The 8,397-nt window shown below is 42.5% G+C and overlaps 1 pseudogene; it reads left to right on the top strand.

Moving 5' to 3' along the window:
• The first annotated feature begins 6,937 nt into the window (after window positions 1-6,937).
• On the top strand, window positions 6,938-7,888 carry LOC125079355 (olfactory receptor 51I2-like; annotated as a pseudogene).
• The last annotated feature ends 509 nt before the right edge of the window (window positions 7,889-8,397 follow it).

Genomic DNA, 8,397 nt, shown 5'->3' with positions numbered 1-8,397 from the left:
GGAAGGCTACTAAAAGAAGTCTTTTGGAGAAAGGACTGGGGCTGGTTTGCCAGCTTTAGGAATGCTAAAACACGGGGAGGGGAACCAAAATCTTGAGAGATGGAATATGGAACTAAGAGAACATCTGACTCAATAAAATGTCATAAATATATACTGAACATTTACCATGTGAAAATTTTGTGCTAGTCGCTAAGAATGTTATAATGGTGAATAAGGCATATTGTTAAGTAAGAGATATATCAAGGAAAAAAACATAAAAATGAGTAACAGATGCCCTGAAAAATGTGTGGTATATATGGAAACAATGGAAATTTTTTTTTTGAAACAATGGAAATTTTACCGAGCAAACAGGCTGAGCACAAATAATGCTACTACCACTCAGAGTGAGGGAAATGATAGATATTAGACAGCAAATTCTGTGGCGGTTTGGTGCTTCATGTTCAAGAGAAGACCCATTTCATGTTCAGAGATCAAGATCAGACTGTGTGTGTGTGTGTGTGTGTGCATGTGTGTGTGCGTGTGTGTGTATGTTTATATAAAGTAATTTGTGAAGGATGAGAGGGGTTAGGGTACTTGTACAGGGTGATAGGAAAAAGAGAAGGTTATGGTCTTAGCATAAATAACTGCCTGAGAAGAAATCTTCAGGCAAAGGAAGTTTAGAACCTTATGTTCCAAGTATGGCCCAGTGAAGAGCAGCATTGGTATATCTGGTAGTTTTTTAGAGAAACAGAATCTTAGACCTCACACCAGACCTACTGAATTCAAGTTGTATTTAGTAAGACCCATGGGTGATTAAAGCTTGAGAAGCACAGTGCTACTCTTTCAAACACCTCTCAGGTAATGTCCATGTGATGTGTAGTAAAAATAACAAGACTCATGAGTTACAAGAGTCTGGAAAAGTAGTTCTCAAAGTGTAATTTCCAGACCAGCATCACCAGCAACGCATGGGAATTTGTTAAGCATGAAGATTCTCTGGCCCTTCCTCAGATTTCCCGAACCAGTAAATCTGGGAGGTGAGGTCTAACAAGCTGTGTTTTAATAAATTCTCCAGGTAATTCTGATATAATTCTCTAAGGTTGAGAAGCTTTAACCTAGAATATTAGTCTAGAATATTTAGAAGAATTGCAAACAGATTTGTTTAGACAAAGGGGAAGTTTCATATTGAGAAATTTGGGAAGTACAATCTTGAGAAGATTGTGTGTGTGTGTTTTTAAATATTTTATTTACTTATTATTTATTTATTTATCTTTAAAGACTTAACAAGGTTTTTGTTGGGGGTGAGTCAGGTAGGCAACTTCTATTGGTAATATCAAAATTGCAGACCTCCAAGAGGAAATCAAGTGCTCAACATAAATCACATTGTTTGCATAAACAGTTTAGGCCTAGTGAGTCACTCTCAGCAGTTTGGGTTGTGGGAATCCCCTGGAGATCCAAGTTCCCAGATGCCAACTGAGGGACTCTTTGCAACATGACCATTCTAAGAATATGCTGTCTTGGACCTGCTATGTTAACTCTTTCTGCACACTGAACACCCAACTAATAAAGAGTCTCTTGAGTAGAGTCAAGCTTGTGCCATGAATAAAATTGAATATACATAAGGTTTTCGTAGTAAAGAACAAAACATCCCTGAGAAGGTTATTCCATGAAATTTGGTATAGGTGATTCCATGAAGGATAAAATCAACTACAGGTATTGGTGGTGATCTGGGAGAATGGAGTTCTGACAGTCACCTATACTCGCAGACCAGAAAACTTAGTTGAAGATTCTATATATCGTGATGCCACAAAAGCATTCAATGAAGAAAGAACCCAAATGTTCCACCTGTTTAAGTAAGAATCACTGTTCCCTGGGTTTTGAGGACTAGAACTGTTTCCAGCATTTGCTCATGTGGGTTTGCTCTGTCTTATGAAAACTCTCCCCATGTACACACCCTTGAATTAACACAAGATCAAAGATAGCAGAGAAGTTATCACACTGTGGGTGAGCACTCAATGTCTGAGGGCACTTTGGCATATACGTATTTTCTCATGGTGTCTCACAATTAAAAGTCCCCAAATAGGGACGCCTGGGTGGCTCAGTTGGTTAAGCAGCTGCCTTCGGCTCAGGTCATGATCCCAGTGTCCTGGGATCGAGTCCCACATCGGGATCCTAGCTTGGCGGGAAGCCTGCTTCTCCCTCTGCCTCTGCCTGCCGCTCTGTCTGCCTGTGCTCACCCGCGCTGTCTCTCTCTCTCTCTCTGACAAATAAAATCTTAAAAAAAAAAAAAAGTCCCCAAATAATCCCAGCAAGGGCCTGCTCTAATTGTTCTGCTTGACTGAGATCCAGTCACAGGGTTCCTGGCTTCCAAGGAATGCCAACTTACCCCCTTTCCCCCGACACCCTTGCCGAGAAGGTTATTCCAAGGATGTAGTACGCACAAACAAGATTTTATTTATTTATTTTGGGGAGAGAAAGAGAGAGAGAGAGAGCACGCAGGAGGAGGGGCAGGGGAGGATGGAGAGGGAGAAGCAGACTCTATGCTGAGATCAGTACCTGAGCCAAAATCGAGTCAGACACTTAGGCTTAATCAACTGAGTCCCCCAGAGGCCCCATGGGTGGTTTTGAAAGCTGGGAGGAGACTGAGTGAAGGGCAGGGGCATATGGTGCTGTGGTGAAGGGAAATGCAGATTACAGCCTTTTATCTCCATGAGGTGGTGCAGGTGGAACACTGAAACAGCTTCACAGAGGGATTTGATGAACAATCCCCCAGCCATCCCACAGTCACTCTGAGGCTCCTGTCCAACCCTGTGATTCCCTTCTTTACCCCCCAGTTCTCACCCCATGCCATCACAACATACCTGGAATCCAAAATTCAGTCAAGCTCTAATTTTAAGGCTGCCCTTTAGGCAATTAGAACCTAGAGGGGGGAAAAAAAATCAGTTGTTTGTCACAGTGAGATGTGGGACCTTGCCAGTTGTCAGCAGGATTTCAATGTATACAAGTCCCCTGACCAACACCTCTTCTGAGGCTTCTGTCTCCTTTCTACAAAGTCTATGAACTTCTTTCTAAACAGTGTATTTCTTTTTTAGAAGCGATATGCCTACTCTGGTTATATTCTTCTACACCAAACATGTATCTGCTTTGCTTTGCTCTATTGTGGAAAATCCCGCTTAATACTTCACAGGGCACATTTATTTCTCTACTTAAGCTTTATGGGGGAAAGTGTTGCATAATTTCCCATAGATAACCTTTAACACTTATAAAAGTCCCCTTTGTTGGGATTTGTACAGATGCTAGGTTTACTATTGTCACTTCAAACCGGTACTTAGGGTTTCTGTTGACTTTTCCTGTCAATTAATGGAAACAGAATCTTCAGATACTGAATCTTTAAAAAGTACTTTTTAAAAGTAAAAAGCAAAAGCAAAAAACAAAAACAAACAAACAAACAAACAAAAACAACAACAGAAAAACCCCACAAGAGATAATGACAGTTAAACCTAAAATCCTGTTCCTAGCAGTGTTTGGTACACCCAGTACATGTTAATTCAATGAACAACCAAATGACTAATTAAATAAATGAATGAATTAGATCTGATCTGATGCCTGTTCCCTATCATCTTGTCCCTAATGACATACCTAGAGTCAGTTGACTCTATGACTTCTCAAAGTCTTGCCCCTTCTCACCAGGGGCTTATGCCCAATCTGCATTGTTTTGGTCTCTGTTTTTTTTCCTGTGATTCTCTGACTTCATTCACAAGGTTGTCATCTGCATTCTCTTGAATTCCATCTCCGGGGTCCCAACTCATTCATCTGATCCAAGAAATTCTACAATAGTGGAAAGCAAAAAGTGCTCTTTGGAGATATTTCTCGTGGAGATATTTCGAAGTTCCTCATAGGGAAGGGGAAATTTTCTCTATATCTCTCTTCTGTTTGCTTTCCCTAAGTATCCCACTCCTCAGTTTATAAAGGGGAGAGAGCTCTCCTGCTATGCCTTCTTTTTTATTTTATTTTATTTTTAAAATTAACATATAATGTATTATTTGCCCCAGGGGTACAGGTCTGTGAATCATCAGGCTTACACATTTCACAGCACTCACGATAGCCCATACCCTCTCCAATGTCCATAACCCAGCCACCCTATCCCTATTCACCACCCCCCAGCAACCGTCAGCTTGTTTTGTGAGATTAAGAGTCTCTTATGGTTTGTCTCCCTCCCGATCCCATCTTGTTTCATTTTTTTCCTTCCCTACACCCAACAATTCGTGCCCTACCTCTCAAATTCCTCATATCAGAGAGATCATATGATAATTCTTTCTCAGATTGACTCATTTTGCTTTCCTCTTATGCCTTCTTTAAATATATCTTTATCCTATTTGAAACTGAAACAAGGATGAGGCCAATTGAAATACTTAGTGGGAAGATTAAATATTTGGGAAAGAATTTATTAGGGGTATTTGAAATTGGGGACTCCAGCAGAATTTATGATAAGGATAATTATCATATGAGGTACAATCACATTAAAAACTGTTACTTTCTTCTTTTCATTTGAATATCTACCCTTATAGATAGGTACTAACCCCTTATGAATTGAGTTCCAAGTTCAAGAAATGCTAATCTCTTGAAATCATGAAGCTGGTAGATGGTAAAACTAGGACTCAAACCTACCTCTGTGGGACTGTGATCCCTACAGTCTTTCAGCATCCTAGGATGTCTCTCCTGAACGAGACCTCTGAATTTGGTGAGGGGTTGAGTGTAAGGGATGGGAGTGAGAATTGAGTAGGGAACAGCTACGATGAGTGGGTGAAGGAAGCTCAGTCATATTCCTTATTGGTAAATTCCTGGACTCCAAGCTCTCTTCTCTTGAGCTCTGAGTCCCGGAGTTTGCCCACTGGGGTCTAAACTTTAGGTTCTGCCTGCAATACAGGCTTTAAGTCCAGAATTTGAGGATGTAGATTCCTGGTTCTGGGCTGAGAGTTCCAGTTTCAAGTCTGGATTATTGGGGGCCAAGAGGATGTTGCCATGGAGACAGGGATTTGTCTTCATCCTCTGCATCACAGGGAAACTGTTGAGATTTTTATTTTCTGTGCAGAGAGAGGGAAGTATATTTAGGGGATGTATTTTTATTTCCTTTCTCTTCCCAAGGGGAGGTATAATCCCCCTCCTTTTCTCATCACCAGCTCAGCATCACCCTCAGGCACACCAGGGCCCCAGGGTCCTGGCCCGTGGGGTCTCTCACTCAGAGACATATAGAGTCCTCTTCCCCTCTTACTCCTGCCTGCCTAAGGCTTTTTTCCATGACTTCATGAGCTCTGGCCTATGCTCTTTCAATCTCACTGCCATTTCACAAAGCTCTCTCAGGTGAGTCTGAGTCTGTTTGCCTCTCCAAGGCATGTATGCAAGAGTATGTTTCAGTCTATAATTCCATTTGGGTCTCTGAGGTTCTCCCGGTCTCTCACGTCTCTGTATCTTTGAGTGAGTCTCTATCAGGCCACATATGGGCTGTGTATTTGCTGCGACTTGTTTGGTCTGTGATGGAGAGGTTTAAAAAAAAATATCCCCAGATCTTATTTTCATGTAGGTTTCCTACAAATAGAGTAATATTTATTCAAATGTTCTTGGTCCTCCAACACACTTTCAGATAGGGTGCTGGAAAGTGGTTTAGGGAAAGGCACATGAACCCACGACAGGCATTGAGAACTGGTCTCTCTTGGGCCCCACACAGATCCACAGCCCTGATATTCTCAGTGTCACAGGATGAGAGAAAGATCTTGGCAGGCTGGACATGAGGCCTGAGGGCAGAAAAACAGTTGAAAAAGGCAGAAAAGGCCTTTAGTCCCAATGCAGCAGGTACTGGGATTGTCCCGCCAATATTCCCAGCAAAGATAATTCAGTGTTTGCTTGAACACCTCTGCTGACCAGAAGATTATCACCCTATTGTGCAGCTTTGAGTCTTAAACAAATAACTACACAAGTAAATACATGTTTGCGAGTTCAGATGTATTTTGTAAGCAATTAACAGATACCAGGAAGAATAATATTCAGGTGAAACCTGAAAGAGATTGTTTCTCTGTGTCTGCAGCAATTGAACCAATATGGAGCAAGCACCTTTAAGCCCCAGGTAAGAAAGCACTTCAGAAGTCAGTGCATCTAACCAGGATAGCGGTGTTAGGTGCAGTGAGCTCCCCATCATTGGGAGTGTTCAAGCTGAGTGTGGGTGACAGTTTGATAAGGATGCAGTGGAGGGGAATCTATCAATAGGTGCAAAACAGGACTCTGGTTTCAGGTCCTAGAGAGACTGTTGGCAACTGAATCAATGGACATCTGAGAGGGGCTACTTTAGAAGGTTTCCGGACCTCTTCCACCTGCCCCTCCGCCACCCCACCGTCTGCATGGAAGGCAGGGAAAAAAAATGTGCATCTGCCACTCTGTCCTTTTCACTGCCTGTGAAAATGAAGACCAACTTCTCCAGCATCACCTCATTCTTCTCCCTTAGGTGGCTTCTGTTTCTTAAACACAATTAAATACTATTCTTATCTCCACATTACAAGTAAAAAACCGAAAACAAACAAACAAAACTCCCTTTGGATTAGAGTATAAGTAAGTTGCCCCCATCACATCTAGTAATCGGCTGAGTGTGGATTTTGACAGGTCTGATTTATTCTGTATCTGCTCTCAATTTTTAAGCTATGCAGTCTCTCCTAAGATTGGCCAGTTTCAAATATTCCCTTTACATGTAAAATTTTAGGGTTTTAGACGTCAGAGAAAGAGGAGGTGAGAAGAAAGTGTCTGTTATATTTTTACCCAAAATGATGTAGATGGCTGCAACTTCCCTCACTTCCTTCCATCTGCCTCCTTCAGCCTTTGAAGTGAGCTGCTAAGGCAGAAGACCTTCAGGAGGAAGCTAATTTCATTTTTTTTGTTCCAGATGTCAGGTGAAGGCATCTCTGCTTTTGGTGACATGGGAGCTGAAAGCAATGAAAGTCTTGATGTCCTGTCTGTCTTCCTAACTGGCATCCCAGGATTAGAGGCTCAACATGGCTGGCTTTCTATCCCCTTCTTCACCATGTATATTGTGGCCATTGTGGGTAACAGCCTAATCATGGCAGCAGTGCATGTGGACGCTGTTCTACATGAGCCCATGTACCTGTTCCTCTCCATGCTGGCTGTGACTGATGTGGGTGTATCTGTGTCTACATTGCCCACTGTCATGGGTATTCTTTGGTTTGATGCTCGCTAGATTGACTTTGATGGCTGCCTGGCTCAGATGTTCTTCATCCACACCTTCTCAGGCATGGAGTCAGGGGTCCTTTTGGCCATGAGTTATGACCGCTTTGTAGCCATCTACAATCCACTGTGATATACAGCCACCCTAACCCTGTCCTGTATCATCTGCATGGGTCTGGGAATCACACTGAAGAGTGTGATATTCATGGCCCCCCTTCCAATCCTTTTGAGGCAACTGCCCTATTGTCATGTTAATGTCCTCTCCCATTCCTACTGTCTCCACTCAGACCTAATTCAGCTGCCTTGTGCTGATACTAAGCTCAGTAGCATCCTGGGTTTGTCCATTGTCCTGGCCACTTTTGGGCTGGACTCACTGCTCATCGTGGTCTCTTATGTGCTGATTCTTTACACGGTGCTAGGCATTGCCTCTGGGGAGGGACGGCGGAAGGCCCTCAACACATGTGTGTCTCATATCTGTGCAGTGCTTTTGTACTATGTGCCCATGATTGGTGTGTCTGTGATGCATCGAGCTACCAAGCATGCCTCACCCCTGGTCCACACACTTATGTCTAGCATCTACCTCTTTGTGCCTCCTGTCCTCAACCCCATCATCTACAGTGTCAAGACCAAGCCAATCCGACAGGGAATTTTCAACTTGTTCTCCTGCAAGAGGAAATGGCTCTGAATCCTTCTAACAGGGCAAAGACTTCAAGCCACTCCATAAACTCTGATGGTGTTTCTGCTGTGAGCAAAGCTGGACACCAGGCATTTTGTGGAGGAATAGGAATGAGGAATTCTAAACATTGTCACAGGCTTGACTCTGGATCATGAATCATCCCTGGCCCCTTTTATTTCACATCCTGTCAACATCCGTGTGTCTCTGTATGTATGTATGTGAATGTCTTCTCTCACCAGATGTGATCGGCTTGAGGGCAGAGATCGTGAATTTCACTTTTTTATTTACCGCCAAACGTCCTAAACAAAAAAGCCCAATAAATAATAAGTTAACAGTAAAGTTAGTAAGTTAACATTAAGGCTGGGTCTTGATGTTTGAATTGAAACAAAACAAATTGCTGTTTTTGAGAGGTTAGGCGGGGATTAAGAATATCCCCCAAGAAAAAGATTGTCCTAGGAATGTGCCTTTGAGTAAGGTGAGCATACTTTTTGGTTTGCCCAAGATAATCATGGTTTACA

The sequence above is a fragment of the Lutra lutra genome, chromosome 10 (genome assembly GCF_902655055.1).
Source record: "Lutra lutra chromosome 10, mLutLut1.2, whole genome shotgun sequence".
Lineage (NCBI taxonomy): Eukaryota > Metazoa > Chordata > Mammalia > Carnivora > Mustelidae > Lutra > Lutra lutra.
This window is presented reverse-complemented; position numbering and strand designations above follow the sequence as displayed.